Here is a 21,976-nt window from a genome sequence, read left to right on the forward strand (position 1 = left end):
GTATACACATATGTGTATATATAAACATTAACATGAGTTAACATTAACATGAGTGGGAATTATGCATATATGTGAAGCTTTCCCTGAACTGTAAATCCAAATCATACTGCTTTATTTTATTGTAATTTGCTTTTCTTCTTAGAATATATCCATCATTTTTAATTGTATAGTTGGTTTGAAGAATTATTGATTTAATATTAGATTATTGCAAGAGTAATAACAGTTTTGGACCATGAATTTTAAATCATTATAACTAGGCTCAAATATATCTTTATTAATCAAAATAGGAACCATTATAATCAACACATTTTTGGCAATGAGAAATGAGTTTCTTTATTCTTGTACCATAAAAATCCATGCTTCGGGATTCGATGAACTTTTGGTAAGCATTCTCTGCATCCTGTTGGTTTTGGAAGTGTTTTCCCAACAAAAGTTGCTGAGATGCTTGAAAAAGTGGTAGTCTGTTGGCGAGAGGTCAGGTGAATTTGGCAGATAAGGCAAAACTCCATAGCCCAATTTGTTCAACTTTTAAAGCTTTGGCTGTATGGCCTGTGGTTGGGTGTTGTCGTGGAGAAGAATTGGGCCCTTTCTGTTGACCAATGCTGGCTGCAGATGTTTCAGTTTTTGGTGTGTCTCATTGATTTGCAGAGTGTACTTCTCAGATGTAATGGTTTTGCCAGGATTCAGAAAGCTGTGGTGGATCAGACCAGCAGCAGACCACCAAACAGTGACCTTGACCTTTTTTCATTGCAAGTTTGGCTTTGGGAAGTGCTTTGGAGTTTCTTTGCAGTCCAGCCACTCAGTTGGTCATCACCAGTTGTCCTATAAATCCACTTTTCATCGCACATCACAATCTGATCAAGAATTGGTTCATTATTGTTGTGTAGAATGAGAGAAGATGACACTTCAAAAACAATGATTTTTTTAAAAAAATTTTCACTCAGCTCCTGAGGCACCCACTTATCAAGCTGTTTTACCTTTCCAATTTGCTTCAAATGTCGAATGACCATAGAATGATCATTGATGAGTTCTTCAGAAACTTCTTGTGTACTTGTGAGAGGATCAGTTTGGATGATTGCTCTTAATTGGTCGTTGTCAACTTCTGATGGCTGGTCACTACACTCCTCATCTTCAAGGCTGTCAGGTCCTTTGCAAAACTTCCTGAACCAACACTGCACTGCAGGTTCATTAGCAGTTCCTTGGCCAAATGTGTTGTAGGTGTTGCAATTTATCTCTGCTGTTTTTTGACGCATTTTGAACTCACATAAGAAAATCACCCAAATTTGCTTTTTGTCTAACATCATTTCTATAGTCTAAAATAAATATAAAATAAACAGCAAGCAATAAGTCATCAACAACAACAAAAAAATAAAGCAAGAAAGAAATGTGTATTAAAATGATGTATAACCACATTTGTAAAAGAATATATTCCAATATCAAATGACACATTTCAGAAATGCAAAAAAACACAATAATGTTTGCACCAATTTAATATTGTTTTTAATCAGGTGGCAACTTCAGCAGGACAGTATCATATCCCCAATACACAGTCCAGTGTTTGGCATATAATAGGCACTCAATAAATATTTACAGAATGAATGAACAAACGTGTAAATAGAATATCTCAATAAAAATTACAGAAATTTTTTAAAAAATTAATCATTTTTAATCTTAATTGTTTCTCTTGTTATTTAATTAAACAATGTTTTAGGGTAAGGAAGGAGCAACTTTTATGTCAAAATTTCAATGGGAATTCAATTTATTAGATATTTAGGAAGTTGTGGATCAAGATATTTATGAGGTTTCTTGGTGAAAATGCAGTCATTCTAGATAAAACATTATGCTCATGGAAATAGATCAGGAAAGCAAAAATTAGCCAATATAAAAAGTCAAAAAAGAAAAAAAAGTAGCCAATAATGTCAAATGTCAAAATTATAATTAAAAGGAGGAGCAAACAACTGATTAGGTACTTAGAACAATAGACTCATTCTGAGAGCAGAAATGTATGGCTAAAAATGTTTATCTTATAGTTGATATGTGCCTTAATTGAACTACTACCTACCATGAATAGATACTTTAAGAGCACACAAACTTCTCTCATGTAAAAAGTTTTACTAAATCAATAATTTACATATTGGGCCAGGTGGGGCTATGGAATGTTTTTGGAATACTTAAAATTTCCAAGCATCTGTGTGGAAAATAAGGCCATCCATGGTAATGTCACTGATATCAGATTTTTTCCAAGTACAGAGAAGACTGCATATGTTTTTTTTTCCACAATAAGCAGTATCAATGACACTCCTCAGTGATTCTAGAGTTGACTCTGCTGAGATGATCATATTATTATGCATAACTTTATGTTTTAGTTCCTTCCCCCACTAAGAATGAATAAAAGATTTAATCCTAGACTAAAATTTATCTCAGGCCATTGTGATTGCATCTTACAGTGGTAGACAATCTGAGCATTTATTTTATTAAACTTCAGCATAGGTGAACTGGCTTGGGAAATCAACTTAAAATGTAAAAACTGAAATTTAACCTTTGCTATTTTGCCAGCAGCAAAATTGTGCATTGTGGCTCATCTTAAAAGTCATGTTTTGGACTATATTGAAAAGAGAAATAGTGTAGAGACAATATTCAAATATTTCATGTCTGTTAAAGCACAAATATGTATAATATGCTGTACAAACATTTTCTTACTAATTTTTTTGTATACAATTTACAAAATGCCTTCTCTGATGGCATTTTCATTTTCTAAAGTATGACTTATACTACTTAAATTGAGATGTAGCTATTTGGAAAGTAGTGGAATAAATAGTATATGGGTAAATCATGATTTACAGATGAACAAAAATCTAGATATTTTGGTTCATTATTTCATCTGAAAAAAGAGTAGTCATTATCTAAAATGATTTTCAGTTTGATATAATACTTTTTTATAATTTTTATAACCCTCTTCCCAAGCCCTAAAAAATCTGATAAGACGAGTAGTCATTATCTAAAATGATTTTCAGTTTGATGTAATAGTTTTTATAATTTTTATAATCCCCTTCCCAAGCCCTGAAAACAAGGATCACATTATAAGAGGCATTTTTTTTTTTGAGATGGAGTCTCGCTCTGTTGCCCAGGCTGGAGTGCCACGGCATGATCTTGGCTCACTGCAACCTCCGCCTCCCAGGTTCATGCGATTCTCTGCCTCAGCCTCCTGAGTAGGTGGGATTACAGGCGCCAGCCACCACACTGAACTACTTTCTATGTTTTTTGTAGAGACGGGGTTTCACCATCTTGGCCAGGCTGATCTTGAACTCCTGACCTGGTGATCCACCTGCCTCAGCCTCCCAAAGTGCTGGAATTAAAAGCTTGCGCCACCGCTCCCTGCTAACTTTTGTATTTTTAGTAGAGATGGGGTTTCACCATCTTGGCCAGGTTGATCTTGAATTCCTGACATCACGAGCCACCTGCCCTGGCCTCCCAAAGTGCTGGGATTACAGGCGTGAGCCACCATGCCCAGCCTTAAAAGTCTTTCTGTGGCATGACCCTTCATCATAACTACTGTAAATTCTGCATTTCTATAGAATTATATGATTTTGATGTAAGTCCATGTATATAAAATGAAGTATATTAGCATTTGTGTATTATTTCCAGTTTTTTTCCAGTAGTGTCCAATAAAAACAAGATAACATTGCTCTTTTGCTTTTATTTAATGCATGTAGTTTAGAGACATTCACGTATTATGGATCTTTCACTGGGTACTTCATATATTTACTTATTTTAAATTTCAATAGCTTAAGGGGTACAAACAGTTTTTGGTTAGAGGGATGAATTGTATAGTGGTGAATTCTGGGCTTTTAGTGCACCTGTTTCCCCAATGGTGTACCATGTAGCCAATAGGTTATTTTTCATCCTCCTCCCCACCTTACCCTCTCCCTTCTTCTGAGTTTCCAATGTCCATTATATCACTCTGCATGCCTTTGAGTACTCATAGCTTAACTCCTACTTATTGAGGAATTTGATCATGAGATATTTGGTTTTCCATTTTTGAATTACTTCACTTAGGATAATGCCCTCCAGTTCGAAGCTGCTGCAAAAGACTATTTTTTTTTTCATGGCTGAGTAGTATTTCATTATATACACACACACACACACACACACACACACACACACACAACATTTTGTTTATCCACTCATTGGTTCATGGGCACTTAGATTGATTCCGTGTCTTTTCAGTTGTGACTTGTGCTGTAATGAATATACAAGTGTGGGTGTCTTTTTCATATAATAACTTATTTACCTCTGGATTGTTACTGCACAATCCTAGTAGTAGGATTGCTGGTTTGAATGATAGATCTGCTTTTAGTTCTTTGTTGAATCTCCATACTGTTTTCCATAGAGATTTTACTAACTTACATTTCCACCAGGAGTATAAACATGTTCTCTTTTCGTCATCTCCACATAAATATCCATTGTTTTTTGACGTTTTTAATAATGGCTATTCTGACTAGAGTAAGGTGGTTTCTCATTGTGGTTTTAATTTGCATTTTTCTGATTTTTAGTGATGTTGAACATTTTTTAAATGTTTTTTGGCCATTTGTAGATCTTCCTTTCAGAAACATCTGTTCTTGTTATTTGCTCACTTTTTAGTGGGATTATTTATTTATTTTTTCTTGCTGATTTGTTTGAGCTCCTTGTAGATTCTAAATATTAGTCCTTTGTCAAATGTATAGCTTGCAAAATCTCTTTTGCTGTGGAGAATATTTTTAGTTTAATTTAGTCTCATTTTTGTTTTTGTTTTTGTTTTTGTTGCATTTGCTTTTAAAGTCTTAGTCATAAATTCTTGCCTAGGACAATGTCCAGAAGAGTATTTCCTAGTTTTTCTTCTAAAATTTTTCATAGTACCCCATCTTAGATTTAGGTCTTCAATCCATCTTGAGTTAATTTTTGTATGTAGTGAGAGATAGGCGTCCAGTTTCATTCTTCTGCATATGGCTATCTGATTTTCCCAGCACCATTTATTGAATACAGTGTTCTTTCCTCAGTGTATGTTTATACTTCTGTCTGCTTTGTGAAAGATTAGCTGGTTGTGGGTATTTGGCTTTATTTCTACATTCTCTATTTTGTACCAAAAGTCTATGTGTCTACTTTTATATCTACATCAGCCTGTTTTGGTTACTACAGCCTTACAGTATAATCTGAGGTTGGGTAATGTAATGCCTCAAGATTTGTTCTTTTTGATTTGGCTACTGAGCTCTTTTTTGATTCCATATAAATATTAGGATTATCTAATTTTGTGAAGAATGATGTTGGTATTTAAATATGAATTGCATTGAATATATAGATTGCTTTGGGCAATGTGGTCACACAATATTGATTCTTCTAATCCATGAGCATTGGATATATTTCCATTTTTTGTGTCATCTATGATGCTTTTAATGAGTGTTTCTTGTACAGATCTTTCAGCTCCTTGTTAAGTATATTCCTAGGTAATTTTTTTCCCTTAGCATTTTAAATGGGATTGAGTTCTTGATTATCAGCTTGGTCGTTATGGATGTATAGCAGTGCTACTGATTTGTGTACATTAATTTTGTAACTTGAGACTTTACTGAATTTATTAATTAAATCTGAGTCTTTTGAAGGACTCTCTAGCATTTTGTATGCATATGACCCTGCAAACAGGGATAGTTTGACTTCCTCTTTTCCAACTTGGATGCATTTTATTTCTTTCTCTTACCTAATTGCTCTGGCTAGGACCTCCAGTGCTATATTGAATAGAAGTGATGAAAGTGGGCATTCTTGTCTTCTTACAGTTCTTAGGGAGAATGATCTCAACTTTTTTTCATTCAATATGATGTTGACTGTGCATTTCTCAAATATCACTGAATATTTTAAAATCTAAGTAATTTCAAGTTTAAAAATACCTAACCTAAAGTAGTTTGAAATGGAATGATATCCTATATCAATGATGACCTTTTAAAGATTATTGAAATATATATTGATCTTATGAAATTGGTACTAAATCAAAGGAGGAACTGTAGCCTCATTCCTGGAGTAATATCTACTAATTTATATGCTATTATTTTAAAAAAACCTTGAGATAATTTTAAATAATGGTACAAAAAATTAGTCACATGAGTTAAAAGATGATGAACTAAAAAATGCTTTAAAATAATATAATTTTATTGAGTTTTCTTTTAATTCTTTTTAGGTGAAATTTTTAGATGCCTGAAAAGGTAAAAACTAATAGCTCTGATATATTTTCTATTTCCATATTTATCCTATTACAAATTGAAGTGGCACTATTAGAACATATGTTTGCATCTGTGACTCTCCACAAATCTTTCTTAAATTTATATTAATAAATGGAGAACTAAATAAAAGAATTAGATGTATTTTACATATATCTCAAATTTCTGACACTTGATCTTCGATTTAAAATGTAAATTGCTTTACAATTTATGGATTTAAATGTGAAAATTAAATAATTCAAGTATTAGCAGAAAGCTGGTATGCATTTCTTCATAACCTGTGTGTAAATAAAAGTTTTGTAGCTATGACTTAAAATCCAAATGTAATTTTAAAAGTCTGATAAAAAAATTGACTACGTGTTTTAAAAAGATAAAAGTTGCATATGAAAAGAAAAGCTTTAAGCAATTTCAGGAGATTATTAACAAGAGATAATATTGGGACATGTGGGAGACAATATTTACAACACTTATCACAGATAAAGATCTAATGTCTCAAATAAATAATATTGAGTTGAGGACAAGACCAAAAGTCAGGTAGAAAATGGGAAACAAACAAACAAACAAACCCAAACTAAACACGTCTTTGCTTGTTTGTATAAAACACGTAGAAGCACAAGTTAGAAACTAATGAGATGACTTATTTAGAGAAACTAGGTGAGAAATGGGTAGAGAAGATAGGAAGGTTAGAACAGAAGGAAGGCTCGTCAGCAGGACACTTCTCTGAGTATACCAGTTTTAACATTCTGCATTTGGGGATCATATTAATATTTCACATACACACAAAATGAATTTAATAAACAATTATGGGGAAAGGTAAATACAAAAGTAAATATGGCTAGAAACAAATGAGCCTAACCATGTTTCAAATGCACAACACAGACACAGTGAAGGGGAAAAACAAAGTATATTTTGTATATTTTTATTTAACAAGGAGTTGAGAGAAGTGATATCAAGTGTATTTTCTGCTGCCTGCCTACACTTAACTGGGAGTTAATGTTTGCTTTGAAATAAAAGCAAATTGATCATATTATGGCATTTAGTTGTCTCTATTGTCTAGCATTTTATGAACATTTTAATATCACTTTGAAAAAGTAAGAGAAATACTGATATACTATTTCTAACACCCTTCTCCTTTGCTATATCCCACTTCAAAAATTGGAAGTTGAGATAACCAGTTTCCTGAATTATTTTGTAACTGAGGTTAACCATATCCCCCTGTTCCAGCCCATTGGATTCAGGTGAAAATCTTATTTTCCTGCTGAAGACAGATGCAGCTGGTACCACTGCTTTCCACAAGACTGATGCCTAGATCTGCATCTGTCAAAAATGGACAACATCTTATTTCTTGCTCTAGGCCATGAAAAATATAAACCTAGTTGTTTAAGCTATCCTTAGTTTGGTTTTCTGCTAAGTGAAAATAAAACATCCCTCACTTACATACACATCTTCATGCTCAGCTCATGCCCTGAAGCTAGAATTACACAAATAAAATGCTTTTAGGTAGAAAAGATAAATTTGTTCTTACAGATATTAAAACTTTATATACATTTATATATGAATTAGCTCATTTAACCTCCAACATGCTTAAGAGCAAGAATTATGATACCAAGTTTATAGGTGATCAAACTAAGATTTAGAGATTTTAATTATAATACCCAAGACCATCTAGCTCATAACAAAATCAGAATTCAACAACAGGACTTTATTAATTAATTTCACTATGCTCTTCAGTCCTACGTAACAGATAAATTCAAAAGAACTTTCAACAAACCAAAACCATGATACCACTTTGGAGATAAAATCCAGATAAATATAAAGTATTAGTCTTGGTAGGTACTGCTTTTGACTGTTTTTCCAATTTATGGCTAAATTCTCAGTACCTCAGAGCTATACATGTGATTACAATGGGCTTTGAAATTTTAAGGTTCATTACAAAATCAAATAACTTAATATTTGCTTTGCTAATAAAACTAACTCAATACATATTAGGACTGCAATTTTTCCTGAGTGGACTTTAATAAATTCCTGATTCTAGGCAGAACAATCTTCAACATGATTATTTACTCAAATTGAGTATGCCACCGAGAAAATTGTTTTTCCTGAGTGTAAAACAAATGACTAAATATTCTGCTTTCTTGGAACTTACGTTTTTGTGTTTGAGGGATAGAAGTAATAACAGTTCCCACTGTAATATGACTAACTCACTAGTACAAATGTAAGTGGTAGGAAAATATCTGTAAGATTAAATAACTGCATTGGGATTCAAAGGCTAAGTATTCTAAATGCCAGTTTTATTAATTAAATAGATCATTGCATGCTACTATGGACAGCTAGTTTCTTAATTCCTGAAAATACAAAAAAATCCATATCCAGCCGAAATAAGCTCATTGTTCTGTAGGACAGTCTTAGAGCAACTACTGAAAAAAAAAAAAAAAACCCACTGTAATGAGGCATTAAATAAATATGGATTTATATTCCAAAAGTGGTGATATAAAAAGCCAGTTACCTTTGCTGTGGAACGTCATCTCCGATGAAGTGCCGTTTGCTCTGGACTTGACAGTTTTCTGGTGGGAGAAGTTGTAGGGATTTCTGCTCAGAGAAGGAAGAGCTGACAAGGCCAAGTAAAGAAGAAGTGCAGAACATTTGGGGAAGGTAAGAGAGGTGTGCTGGAGACAGGTTACGAAACCCTTACAAAGGAGTTTTACTGTAGTAAGTGGAAATCTTTAGGGGATTTTAAGGAGAAGAAACTTGTAAACTTTTACTTGCTAGATATATTTTTGCAAAAGAAATTGATTCCTTTGCTATCAATTACGTTCTAGGCTTTTGAAGCTCTTTTGTATTTATGCTTTATTTCACTTTGCATTACATTCCTTCAATTTAATAATAAGGCTCCTTTGGAGAATTTTAAATCTTCCTTAGCTAAACCAAGGGGAAATGGAATTGATATGCACCTAGCGGAAAAGATAACCCTCAGAGCAATAGTAAGAAGCAAAATAGAGATCCCAAGGAAAATTTCATCACAGAAAGCTATGCCTACTTACTCTTCCCTCTGTGGTACTCTATAGAAGGAAATATTTATAAGTATTTATTACCCCATACTTTTCTATTCTCAGTAGAAAAATGCAACATTCAAAATAAACACTGTTACAATCCATATGTGTAATTCAACAGTTATACAACCGAGCAAATATTTTCAACTTCTCATGTTCTTAGTATGTTCTTTCTCCAATGTTGCAATGCATAAAAGCATTAATAGCTTAGGAATAGTGTAAACTGGGTTTATGTTACTGCCTATGTGTGGCATGATTATGACTGAAGCCTAAAACCTTCGGGGATGTGTAAATTTGTCTTGGAGTTCTCCTCTCTGCCCCTTGCTGGTGCCTCAAAGAAAATCATCTTATTTCTCTCTGGCTTAGGGTAAAATCTATCTTAAGAGCTTGCCTCTGGCTCCTGGCTCCTGGGTTGCTTATCCTAAGCTTGCCTTGTTTTATATGGTGTTTGATGCCTAAGACATACACTTGAATTGAATCTCAAACTATTTGATTTTCTGAGTTCAGTTACCTTGTTAAGACAAAACAACTGAAGAAAGAAATTGCCTAATGAATAGATGAGATTTATGAATGAAATGCTGGTAGTTAGCATTTTATTTTTATTTTGCATGAGCAGACCACGTCAAGATTCTCACAAAGGTTGAATTTGTTTATTTTCTTATTTGTATATTTTCTGGTGCAATAGAATGCCGAAAGAACTAAATTGTCAATTTGCTGTACTTATTTGGAATATTTAATTAATGTAAATAGCTTATGAATTCTGGGTTTCTCTGAGAAGACAAATTTATATGTTTAAATTGGACTGTGTGTTGAAAGACTATGAAAAGCTAGGATACTATGGCATCCAAAATTAACCAAGGAATTGGTGGAAAAATATTAATATGGTTTTGCCATAAGAAAATAAGATAAAGCCTTAGTGAGCCTTTTCCCACCAAAATGCAACATGCAGGGCAGCTATGCTTGCTGGAAGTGAAGTGGTAAACTGACTCTAGGCTTTCTTACAAAGGAGGAAGCAAACAATATCAGTTACGCAGTACTTAATGTCCATAGAAGAAAGGCAAGCCAGTTTTTCAGGAGAAGTACAACTATTTCTGTTTTTTATACCTGAATAGAATTTTCCCCAAGGGTCCTTTTCAAATATGTGCTGTGATATGGCCTGAACTCACTTCCAAAAATCAACCCTGAAGTGGTATTTTCAAGCCTCACAGCGCTGCTCACATAATGGTTCTCCACTTCTGATGGTGGTAAAACACCAGCGTGCAATTTGTTGGAAACTGCTCTGCTGAGGGCACCTGGGAAACACTGTTCTCAAGACTGCCATTCTTCCTGGGTTCATGAGCAGCACAGCATCAGTTTTACTCATTCACTTCATGCTCCATTTTTATAGTGAGACGTCTGCTTCTGAAACCATTTTTGACAATTTAAAGCTATTGTCAATATAGTATCACATAACCATTGCTAGTTTTAAGATTATTCTACAAATACTGATTTTTTAAAAAATTGTTTGTTTCTTTTTACTTCACAAAATTTTGAGACAAGCCTTGTTTGGTGGTTGACTTAACAGCCACTAAAAGTAAGATGTGATTAAGATTTCTATTTTTTCCACTCTGGACCTCATTGTTAATTTCGAATTGAGAAAGATTTGATGTTTTTTCCACTCTAGACCTAATTGTTGATTTCTAGTAAAGATGACTTCCACCTGGAAATCAGAACTGAAGCTGTCTACCGCAGTGAACTGATTTTACCTGTTAAGTATATGCTAAGGATGTAACATCTGGAAACATGTGTTATGCCTGGAAGGTTGTCTTCCTTACTCTGTGAAATGGTGGCTGGGCAGGTGGGTGGGCGGCCTTCCTCTATGCAGTAGTCCATGTTCTAGAGTGACAGAGACTCTCTGTTTCCAAATAGTGTTGGGGGCTATTCTCACTCTAGCTGGCTGGAAAGGGAGCAGAAAAGAGGTTTGCATTGGAGTTTTGTGGCCAGGCCTGGGAGTGGTGATCATCACTTTTACAAACACTCTAGTTATTGAATCTTGGTCAAATGTACAGTCAAATACATGACCAGGATCTAACGGTAACCCATGCCAGGAAGCGTAGTTTTTGACGGGGTAACCATTACTTAGTGAAAATTCCACACCATTGAAAGGGGACCTTGAATGTTGGACGTATAGCTAGCCTGCTTTAACTAAACTAACCCCATTACTCTCAAGTGCAACGTAATGCAAATATTCATAGAATAGATAGACTCAGAAGGTTGACAGAAAAAATATATATAAGGCTTATAAACAGCAATTACATAATTCTCAAAATAAAAAGCATGTGGCATCTGAAAAGATGTCAATGGATGTGATCTATCCCTTAATATTTCATGTCTTAGAAAGTTAATTTGGCAGTATTTAAGCATTAATCTGTGTTTCAGGAATGGATTCAAATGAACCATTCTGTTAAAAACCTCTACACACAAATTTAATGCCACTTTAAAATTTACATTGATGAGTACAACTGTTGAGGAGATTTGGTACTTACAGTCTTTCCAGAATTTTCTATAGGAAAGCCACATGATCTGCTGATATCAAGTGGGAATGACTTAAAGTTAACACTGCTTCACAAGTTCATCCATTCATTGAGCAAATATTTTTTGAGCCTTTTTTTTTTTTTTTTTTTGAGACAGAGTCTTGCTCTGTCACTGAGGCTGGAGTACAGTGGCTCAATCTCGGCTCACTGTAACCTCTGCCTCTGGGGTTCAAGCAATGTATTGAGCATTTTCTCTATTCCAGTTTCTAAGTAGGCCTTTAAACAGCAGTAAAGGGCAAAATGTCCCTGGACCAAAGAGCTTGTGGCATAATAGGGAGACAGACAAATATAGATAAATGATTTTTTTTTTTTTTTGAGAATGAGTTTTGCTCTGTCGCCGCGCCAGGCTGGAGTGCAGTGGTGCTATCTCAGCTCACTGCAACCTCTGCCTCCTGGGTTCAAGCAAATCTCCTGCCTCAGCCTCCCGAGTAGCCGGGACTACAGGACGTGCCACCACGCCCAGCTATTTTTTGTATTTTTAGTAGAGACAGGGTTTCACCATGTTGGCCAGGAAAGTCTCGATATCTTGACATCGTGATCCACCCGCCTCAGCCTCTCAAAGTGCTAGGATTACAGGCGTGAGCCACCGCGCCCGGCCGAATATAGATAAATGATTTAATCAAAGGATCATTTCTGGCTTTTTGTCCTTCCTGTAGGACAATCAGGAAAAAAAAATGAAATTACAAGAATCGTTTGTTCACCTCCTTTTCAACTCCAACCTTCCCATCATTACGAGCATAATGGAACTCAAATTTGAATCCAGGGAATTATTACCTTCATTTGCCTACTGGACTTTAATCACATGGAATAACTCATTCAGGAAATGAGGCTGGGTTGCCAATGATGGAATGAGGGAGTTGGAGGGAGCAGAAATGACATATCCAGAATAGACACTGGAATCAGTGACAGACTTCCGCTAGTTACAACAACCTGTGCCTCACTCCTGCATAAATCCAAGAGGGTGTTTGAGGCATTTCATAGCACATGCCTGTGAAACGAGTAGATATTCTGTCTCGGGAGTTTGAAAAAGGGCCAGTGGCACTGTTCTAGTAGCCTAAATGCAAACACTCATTTAAATAGTGGTGGGGTAGGAGGCATAGGATAATGAGTAATGAGCAGCTCAGAAATGACCACTTTGAAGATCAAAGTTCATATGCCCAAATTTTCTGAAATAAATTATACCATTTGGAATCATCTTAGATCCGTAAGAACAAGAATGTTCCTACCAAAAACATTTAGAAGAACTTTTCTTTGACAACTCACCCTGTTAAAGGTCAACATGAGATTTTTTCATTTAGAAAAATGAAAACACAATGTCCTCTGACTATGATTCTAAATTAATTCAAATGCAGTACACAAGTGAACAGGTTATTATAATACAGTGTGAGGAGTGCTGTGAGTCAGGACCCTGTGAGATTATACAAAAGTGTCATTCAACCTAGTTCTTAAACAATGGCAGGTATCAGGTGCCAATTTTTGAGAATAAATGTATGTGTCTGTTCCAAAATAGGAAAAAATGAGTGCAATTATACAGTGAATTTTCATAATGCTAAATGTACTAAATTTAAATGAGTTATTCTGAGTTTATGTCCTTCCTACTGTTTTAAAATTAAAACATTTCTTATTTTATAGAATTTCGGTAGCATTCATGTTGAGTCTTTTTTTTTTTTTTTGAAAAAGTAAAAAGTCTTTCAAATGAAAATAAATCAATTTGATTATGCATAAATATTCCAAAAAAATCCCTTACATCTTCTCTTCATAAAAGGAAGCCATGAAATAAGCTTTATTTTAGTAAAAAAAAAAAAAAAAAACCCACATGAATAACATGGATTTATAACAGTTACGTGATTTGAATATTTAATATATTGAGCTAAGATAGGTGGAAATGTCCATTTCTGTCAGTATTAACATTTTACAGATGTCACTGGTACTAAGGTTTTTCTGTCATTGAATCAGCAAACCCTGTCCCATTGATAATGTTTATATAAGCACTGACAAATTATCATACTAAAATTCTCAAATCTATGTATCATTTCTTTGGCTAGCTAAACTTACCTTTTCTTTTGATTGAAATACTTGTTCTTAAAATGTTAATGTCATATGATTCAACCTTGCTGGTTCAGGAATCAACATATCTCTTTAAAGGTAATTCTGCATATCTCTTCTCCAAAAATTAAGTTGAGATTATGCATTTAAAAAAATTTTATTTTCATTTAAATTTTAACTTAAAACAAAACTTCATTCCTTTAACCTACTTCCCAAATATAATCCACTGACTATGACTGGAGAACAGGAAGTGCGTGTGTTTCAGGCCTACTTCTCTGTTGCAAGTCCTCCTGATGATTACTTGTTTTCCCAACAGTGACTTCCTAATCAGCTCTGTCATCTCTGAATAATACATTATTATTTATGAAGACCTCAATGACTCTTAAGTCTACCCCTCAAATGCATGTATTTATATGTTTTTGAAATATATATTGACAACCAAGTATGTGCCTAACCTGTTTCAGGTACTGAGTTAAACAAAAACAAATACATGACTTCATGAAGCTTACATTTTGGAATGGTATTATGACATTTAAATTGAGTATGTAGGCTGGGTGCAGTGGCTCATGCCTGTAATTCCAGCACTTTAGGAGGGCCAGGTTAGTGGATTTCTTGAGCCTAGGAGTTTGAGACCAGCCTGGGCAATGTGGCAAAATCTTGTCTCTACAAAAAAATAGACAAATTAGCTGGATGTGGTGGCATGTGCCTGTAGTCCTAGCTACTTGGGAGACTGAGGTGGGAGGATCACCTGGTCCCAGGGACCTTGAGGCTGCAGTGAGCCATGATCATGCCATTGCACTCAGCATGGGTGACAGAGGGAGACCCTGTCTCAAAAAAAAAACAAATCAATAAATAAAATTAGTGTGTAAATATGTAATGTGTTAGATGATGTGTGTTTCAAAGAAAACTAATGAATAAGTTGGATATGAAGAACTGTCACAGAGATGGTGCTACTTTACATGAATGGGTAAGTGAAGGCTTTGTAGCATTCATATTTGAGAAGACTCTGTTACAGCCCCACCCAGTTCTTCTTGCCTGCTGCACCAGAAAAGCCAATACAAGAAGACAGCAGGTGTTTAAGCAGAGAAAGAGTTTTAATAATCACAGGGCAACTTGGCAAGGAGATGGGAGATATTTCTCAAAGCTGCCCCCCCCAAATTTTGGAGGTTAGGATTTTTAATGGTGGCTTGGCCAGTAGGAGGCTAGGGAATCAGTACTGTTTATTTGTTAGGTGAGGAATAAAATCACATAGGTGTTGAAACTTGTTTTTTCTTTTTTTTTTTTTGCACTGAGTCATTTCCTGGTTGGAGGTCACAGAACCAGTTGAGTCAATTTCTTGGTATGGTTTACTAATCTAAGTGGCAAGACTAATCTTAGCAAGACTCAGGCCCCTACCACAATTCTAACCTTGTGGCTTTTCATTCGAGTTATTAAGGTGGTTTCAAGACCTGAAAGAAGTGAGGAGGCAAGACATATTTATGCACCCTAAATTTACTCTGCCATAGTTTTCTTTTCAATGCATTTGATAGCCCTCTAGAAAGATTGCCTGGTGAAGAAAGAAAAATATTTCAGAGCAGTCCGTACTATGTGAAGTATGCAAAATTGATCAGACCTAGAGAGACTTGAGGATTCAATCATGCCCCCAATACCTGCCTATGCCTGGGGCAATTGTATAAACATATTTTGTTCTTTTTCTTCCCTGTAGTTTTCTGACTAGCTGCCTTATGTGCATGTTCCTGGAATTTGTGTGACAAACAACAATGTATAGCCAATCAACAACTTATGTTATTTTGATGTTAATTCTTGATAATACATTATAAACTGCCTCTTCTTTTTTTCTTTAGAAACCCACTTGTAACTGCTATCCCACTAATAGAGCATATATTCAGGGTAATTTGATTCTATGTCTCCAGCACTATAGTCCTCATATTTGATTCAAATAAATTTTACTTATATTAATTTTCCTCCATTTTTTAATTTTGGTTAACAGTGGCATCAACTACATTTTTATACAAAATGGAGATGAGGTTTTCATTTTTGTTGGAGAGAATCATTGAGCATCACCATTGTCTTCAAGGCTGAGTCTGGATCATAATGATTCTGGATGTAGCATTATCTGAGGATACACAGAAGACTTTTCTCCTGACCTAACATTCCATTCAATATGGACCAATGTACCAAAATGGACACGTGACCAATGTAATGGCATGGGAGATATAATAACATGTTTATAATTGACATATTCACAGTCTTATATTTTGTGCCATGTAACCTAGAGACAACTCACCTAATAGAATAGAACCAGACTGTCAAAAGCTCACCTGTGGTGCTACATTAGGTTTAAGATTCTATCCTTCAGAGTGTAATATCTTCATTAATCCAATGAGCCATATATGGTGCTCTGCCTTAAGAATTGTACATCAGTTCAAGAACCAAAGCCTGGAAGCAGTATTGGCTCCTTTCCCATCATTCTTAGTGGCCAGTCATGAACTTACGGTTGATGATTCTGCAACTTTAAGCTTTGTCAGGTTAGAAGCCATTTTTCCTGGGGTAACACATCTATCGGGAGATATAATATATATTAGGCTAAGCTGAAAGCAGCTGCTACTATGCATTTAGATGTCTTAAACCAGTGGATTAACAGGTAGAAAGGGAATTACTGTACTTGGAGTAATTGACCCTAATATATCCACATTTTGTTGAACCAGTCTACAAAATGAGGAAAGAGCCTCTTCATAAAAAAAATTATTCACAAGAAATTAAGTAGAGAACTTTAGGGGGGGTCCTTTTACATTAAAGGCATTGGATCCTAAAATTAATTAGCTTGCAGCAAACGCACCTCTAGGAGCTGGGATTTCTGTTACACAATGGGGCATGCAGGAATACATTCAAACCTCAAAGGATTTTTCAAGGTATCTTTTGAGGCATTCATCTTCCATAAGAGATCTAAACCCTGCAGATGTTTTGAAAACTTGTCAGGCATGCAAACTAGACCACACACACATTTCTGGATGAAAATCAGGGGAACGTGGAATGAGAAGTTGGGGGAGGTAGACAGAGATCAATTGTGGCCCCAGGAGTAGCTGTAGTCTCAGGAATTGTAGTGGCTTTTTTAAAATTGACTTTCATTTCTTCTTTAGGTAGAAGAATTGAGGGAATATTAGAATAAAATGTAAGAGAATGTATGTGTATCATTGGTGGCAATACAAGATTCAATGCAGGTATTCACCCAAATTGTTTAACCATGATTTTCTGTTCAGTGGAATTAATCAACTTAGAAAGTATAAGGTTGTTGCATTTCTATAGGCTGAAATTTCAATAATAAGAGACATAAAGGAGCTAGCAACTAAGTTATTTTCTGTCTTTTCTCTGACAGACTGCCTTAAGATGCAATGTGTCCATCTGACCTCTTCCAAGACATATTGCACGGAAGAGCAGTCAGCTGTGTTTTTCAGTAAATCTGTCACCAGTTCAGTCACACATCACATTGTATTCGTATTTCATCCTTTCTTGATCTGCTTCTCTTTTTCCCATCCTCTTACTTTCTTGAGTTAGCAACAGCCAAGAAATATTTTGTTGTAAAATATTTCCGTGACTCTGTTTTCTAGCTAACCCCCAGAAGATTGCTCAAAGCAGTAGTACAGCGAGTACAAAAGCCCTGAGTCAGTAGAATTTTCAAAGAGCAGCAAGGAGTCCAGTGTGCCTGGAGGTATTAATGATTAGAAAAATGTTGAGAAATGAGTTGAGAAGGTAACCAGAAACTTGGTTATATGGACCTAATTTGGTCTTTGTAAGGACTTTATCCTTTTTTTTTTTTTCTTGAAGAAAACAGACAGATGGTTTTAAATACAAGGAAAATGTTCTTCTTATGCATTAGGAGGCTTTTCCTGGAAATTACATACATAATAGACTGGAGGGAAGACAAGGTGAGATGGAATTTAGGAACTTCCAATTAAGAAGTAAGTATAATAACATAAATGTAATAATAGTGACTGAGAAAAAAATGATATTGGTGAAGGTAGTGATAATTGATCAAATTCTGAATAAATTTTGAGGGTAGAACTGACAAAATTTACTACTGGGTTGGATATGGCATGTAAGAAAAAATGGTCTAAAGTATAATAATAAGAATAGAGTTTCCATTGCTGAGATGGGGAGACAGTTTTAGGAATACATTTAGGGGAAGGTAAGGTTGTTTTGGACATTTTAAATTTAAGATGTCTAAGATATTTATGTGTCTCTATACAGAGAAAATGAGCATATCTTCACATCCCTAAAATTAGAAATCCACAATTGATAGTTATTAGCATACTGACATTATTTAAAGTCTGCATGAGATCACTTTGGTTGATACCAAAGAGAAAGGTTGAGTGGATGGAGCTGAGGGTATCTCAAGTTTAAAGGATGAAGGAGCAAAGAAGCCTGAGAAGCAGTAGCAGAGAGTAGTAGGAGAATAAGAGTGTGGTGTCCCAGGAGCTAAGTGAAGTGCATGTTTCCAGAAAGAGGGAATTGACAGCTGTGCTCCCTGTGGCAACCTGGAGATTACCCATCACAGGTCAGTTGTGCCATGACATGGTGAGTTTCCCTGTGGCAACCTGGAGATTATCCATCACAGGACAACCATTGTTATAAGGAAAGAAAAGAGGATAAGTTTAATTCCTCTTCAGATAAAGCCCCCTTTCCCTCCTGATGCTTTGCTCTAACTTCACTACTCTCTGTCACTTTTTACTAGTGCAAAGGTAGAGCAGTTTGAGATCGTAGTCATTCCATCAGACCTAAGACTACCACTCTAACTCCCTTATCCAGGGCCTTTCTCCATATCTCTCATTGTCATCAGAAAAATTTCCATAATTATGTTTTTGGAGAAATGTGGATATATGGAAAAAAGAAGTGAAGTCTTTGTTTCTATTCCAAAATAAGACATTGAAAGCTTATGATGACAGCGTAAGAGAAAAGAGTCTTTGAAATCTCTTTAAATATAAAGAACAAAAGCCTGGGGAATAAGAGTCTTAAGTTTGGACTCTAAATGACAGAAATGAAGACTGTATGGTGCTGAGGGAAGTCTATTCTGCTCTAAGAGACATAAATTCAGCAAGTTTATGGGAAGAAGAGAACTGGAGGGACATGATGAGATTTATATGTCGGTTTCTTGAGTAGTGTCTTTTTGGCAAGCACCATCCCCTCACCACTGTCCCAGACCCTTCTTAGTGGAAGCCATATAAAAGGTAATGGAGCCCACAGTAATTTTGTGAGCCCCATAGCAAAAGGCTCTGTGGCAAGCCCTGTAATCAGGATGATGCCTGATTGGTAGGTTAGCAATGAGTGAGGTTAAGTCTTTAGTCAGAGGGGGCTGACTCACAGGGTTTCCTTACGGAATGTGTGATAACAAGCATGTCAAGTATCACTTAGTCCCTGCAGAAATGTTATGTGAGCCCAAGAGATAGGCAGAGGTCTGTGGTCATAGTGAAAAAGATGCTGAATACATGGTCCTTGTAACAGGAGGCCTTGGGGATCACAGCACACATCCTCATACCCTCTCATCCAACTACAGCAGATGTTAGTGAATGACAGTGTCCACCATCAGGCAGAAGCAGTATCCTTGGTAAAGTCAGCTGCTCTATGCTTGTGGCCACTAAGAATAGATGAGGAAACACGGGACAAACACACCTTAATTGCTGCCAAGGCATTAGTTAAGTTTCCCAAAATTTAGGTCATGTTAGAGGTAGGCAATGACAAGAATTGACCTGACTATATTTTAATCTAGAAGAGGCATGATTATTACTAAAGGCAAGTTGTAACTTAACTTATCCATTTAGAGCACATGGATAAGTTAAATTTACCTTTGAAGAAACACAGTTCTCTCATTGCACAATTGACCTTCATAAATGGAAAGTTTAAACTTACATCAATGATGTAAGAATACTCCATTCCCCAAGGACAGACCCTTCCTTCACTCTATGAGGTGGGATAACAAGTTTGGTCAAAATCACTGATCCACAATTTTAACTATTATTTGTGACATATTAGGAAAACATAGATGGCTTCACAGAGCAACTAACAGATGCTTGTGAAAATATATGAGAATATTCTGGGCCCTACATTCCCATTCTCTGAATAGTAGGGAGCAGAATAAATGGCAGCCTTTTTTACTCTATATAATTTACATTGAAAAGAGTAATGAAGAGACAGTGAATAACACATCTAAAACAATGACCAAAATAAATGACAACTTTTCAAACCATGAGTCTACCAAACTAACCCCCTTCTTATTGGTGACTTATTTCTTCCATGAGGTAATATGATAATATCCATTTTGCAAAATCATTTTGGATTATTCAGACTTGTTTTAGGAATTGGAATTAATAAATTTGGTTTTAGAGTTCAAGCACTTTATTTTCTTCATTTCTTAATGTGTATAGAATAAGACATCTTTACCTAATAGCAATATTTTCTGGTAAAAAAAAAATCAGGTAAATATACAAAACAAAACTCAGAGCTCTGGGTCATAATACTTTCTGTACAGACAAACCTGAGTTAAGCAGAGAAGCATTTTGGCTCAGGAAAAATTGATGGACATTGATGTCAGGTAGACCTATATGTTCAGTATGAAATCTGTGACAATGGCTTCAGATCTTTGAGCTTAAATTTCTCCATCTATTAAAAGGGACAAAAATTATACTACATGTTATGAAGAGGATTATATAAGATTATATATGTAAAGTTTTATATTATATACAGTTAATATTGATATCTTGGAGAAGGACTTTCTCAGTTGAACAAGGCACTGCTAATTATGCAAATAAAAGTTTAAAATTTACGAAGTGTTATCAAACATAAGCAAATGTAAAAAGTGAAGACAAAGGACAAAAATGATTATAAATGGTTTTATTCTAACTCCTCAGATTTCAGCTTAAAATAGCTTTTGCTAAGGGTTGATAAATTTAATTACATAAAACGTTTAAAAAGCTTTTGCATACAAAATATCCTTAAAATTACAACATACTGAGACAAAATTGTAACCCATATGGTGGACAAGACAAGCTAATTTCAGCAGTTTATAGAAGGCATTCATAGACTATTTTTTTAAGGGTAACAACTATTTGAAAAAGATGCAAAGAAAATAGATTTTCAATTTACAATAAAACAAATTCACACAGACAACAAAAATAGAGAAGGATAATTAAATACGTTATTTTTCTTCTGCAGAAGGAGCCAAATTAAGAAATTTGATAACTTTCTTGTTTTTGAGAATTTGGGTAAACCTTCTCACCTAGCACTGTGGATATGTAACTTGTACAACCACTTGGAAAACAATAGACTTTCTAGTAGTCAAAAGTTAAGATGCATGTCCTCATTGGCCCAGCGACAAAGCAAGAAGTTTACCCCATGAGTATTCTTTCCAGTCCCTCAAGATATGTATACAAGAATGCTTTTTACAACTCAGTAACAGTGGAAGAATGGAAATGACCTAAATAATCACCAATATAATATTGGTTAAATAAAATGCTTTATGTGCCTAGAATGAAGCTATCAGATGCAATGAGGATTTACCTGGACTGGTGATGGAAGATATCCAAAATATATTATTAAGTGAATAAAACACTACAAAAAAAAAAAAGAGTTCATTTAGTATAACTGTAATTGTGAAAATCAGTGAGTTATATATATATATATATATATATATTATTTCTGTATACTAGATACATGTATTTTTAGTAGAAAGATGGAGAATTCTTTATATAATTTAACTTCTTAAAAAGGGACTGGAACAGGAGCAAAACTTAGTCTTTCCCAATCTCAATACTTTAGATTTGAGCCATATGCACGTGTTGTGCTTATTTTAAAAATAAGTTGATAAGCTTTAAATAAATCAGTGTTCTTAATATAGATCATTTTTTTAAAGCAAACATCCCTTTCTGAAATATTTTAATTATTTTATTCTCCATTGTGCTTCAGTATTGTTAAACAACTCTAGTGATATTTCCTTTCAGAAACATTCCAAAATTGAGGAGGGCAATATTTGGTTCCAGCTGACTTCTCTGTAGTTTTTCTACTGAATGATATG

General features: G+C 35.0%; 1 pseudogene; it reads right to left on the reverse strand.

Moving 5' to 3' along the window:
• Window positions 1-274: 274 nt before the first annotated feature.
• Window positions 275-4,446, reverse strand: LOC135272566 (histone-lysine N-methyltransferase SETMAR-like; annotated as a pseudogene).
• Between the last annotated feature and the right edge of the window lie 17,530 nt (window positions 4,447-21,976).

The sequence above is a fragment of the Aotus nancymaae genome, unplaced genomic scaffold (assembly GCF_030222135.1).
Source record: "Aotus nancymaae isolate 86718 unplaced genomic scaffold, 86718_ANA_hifiasm-v0.15.2.pri h1tg000115l, whole genome shotgun sequence".
Lineage (NCBI taxonomy): Eukaryota > Metazoa > Chordata > Mammalia > Primates > Aotidae > Aotus > Aotus nancymaae.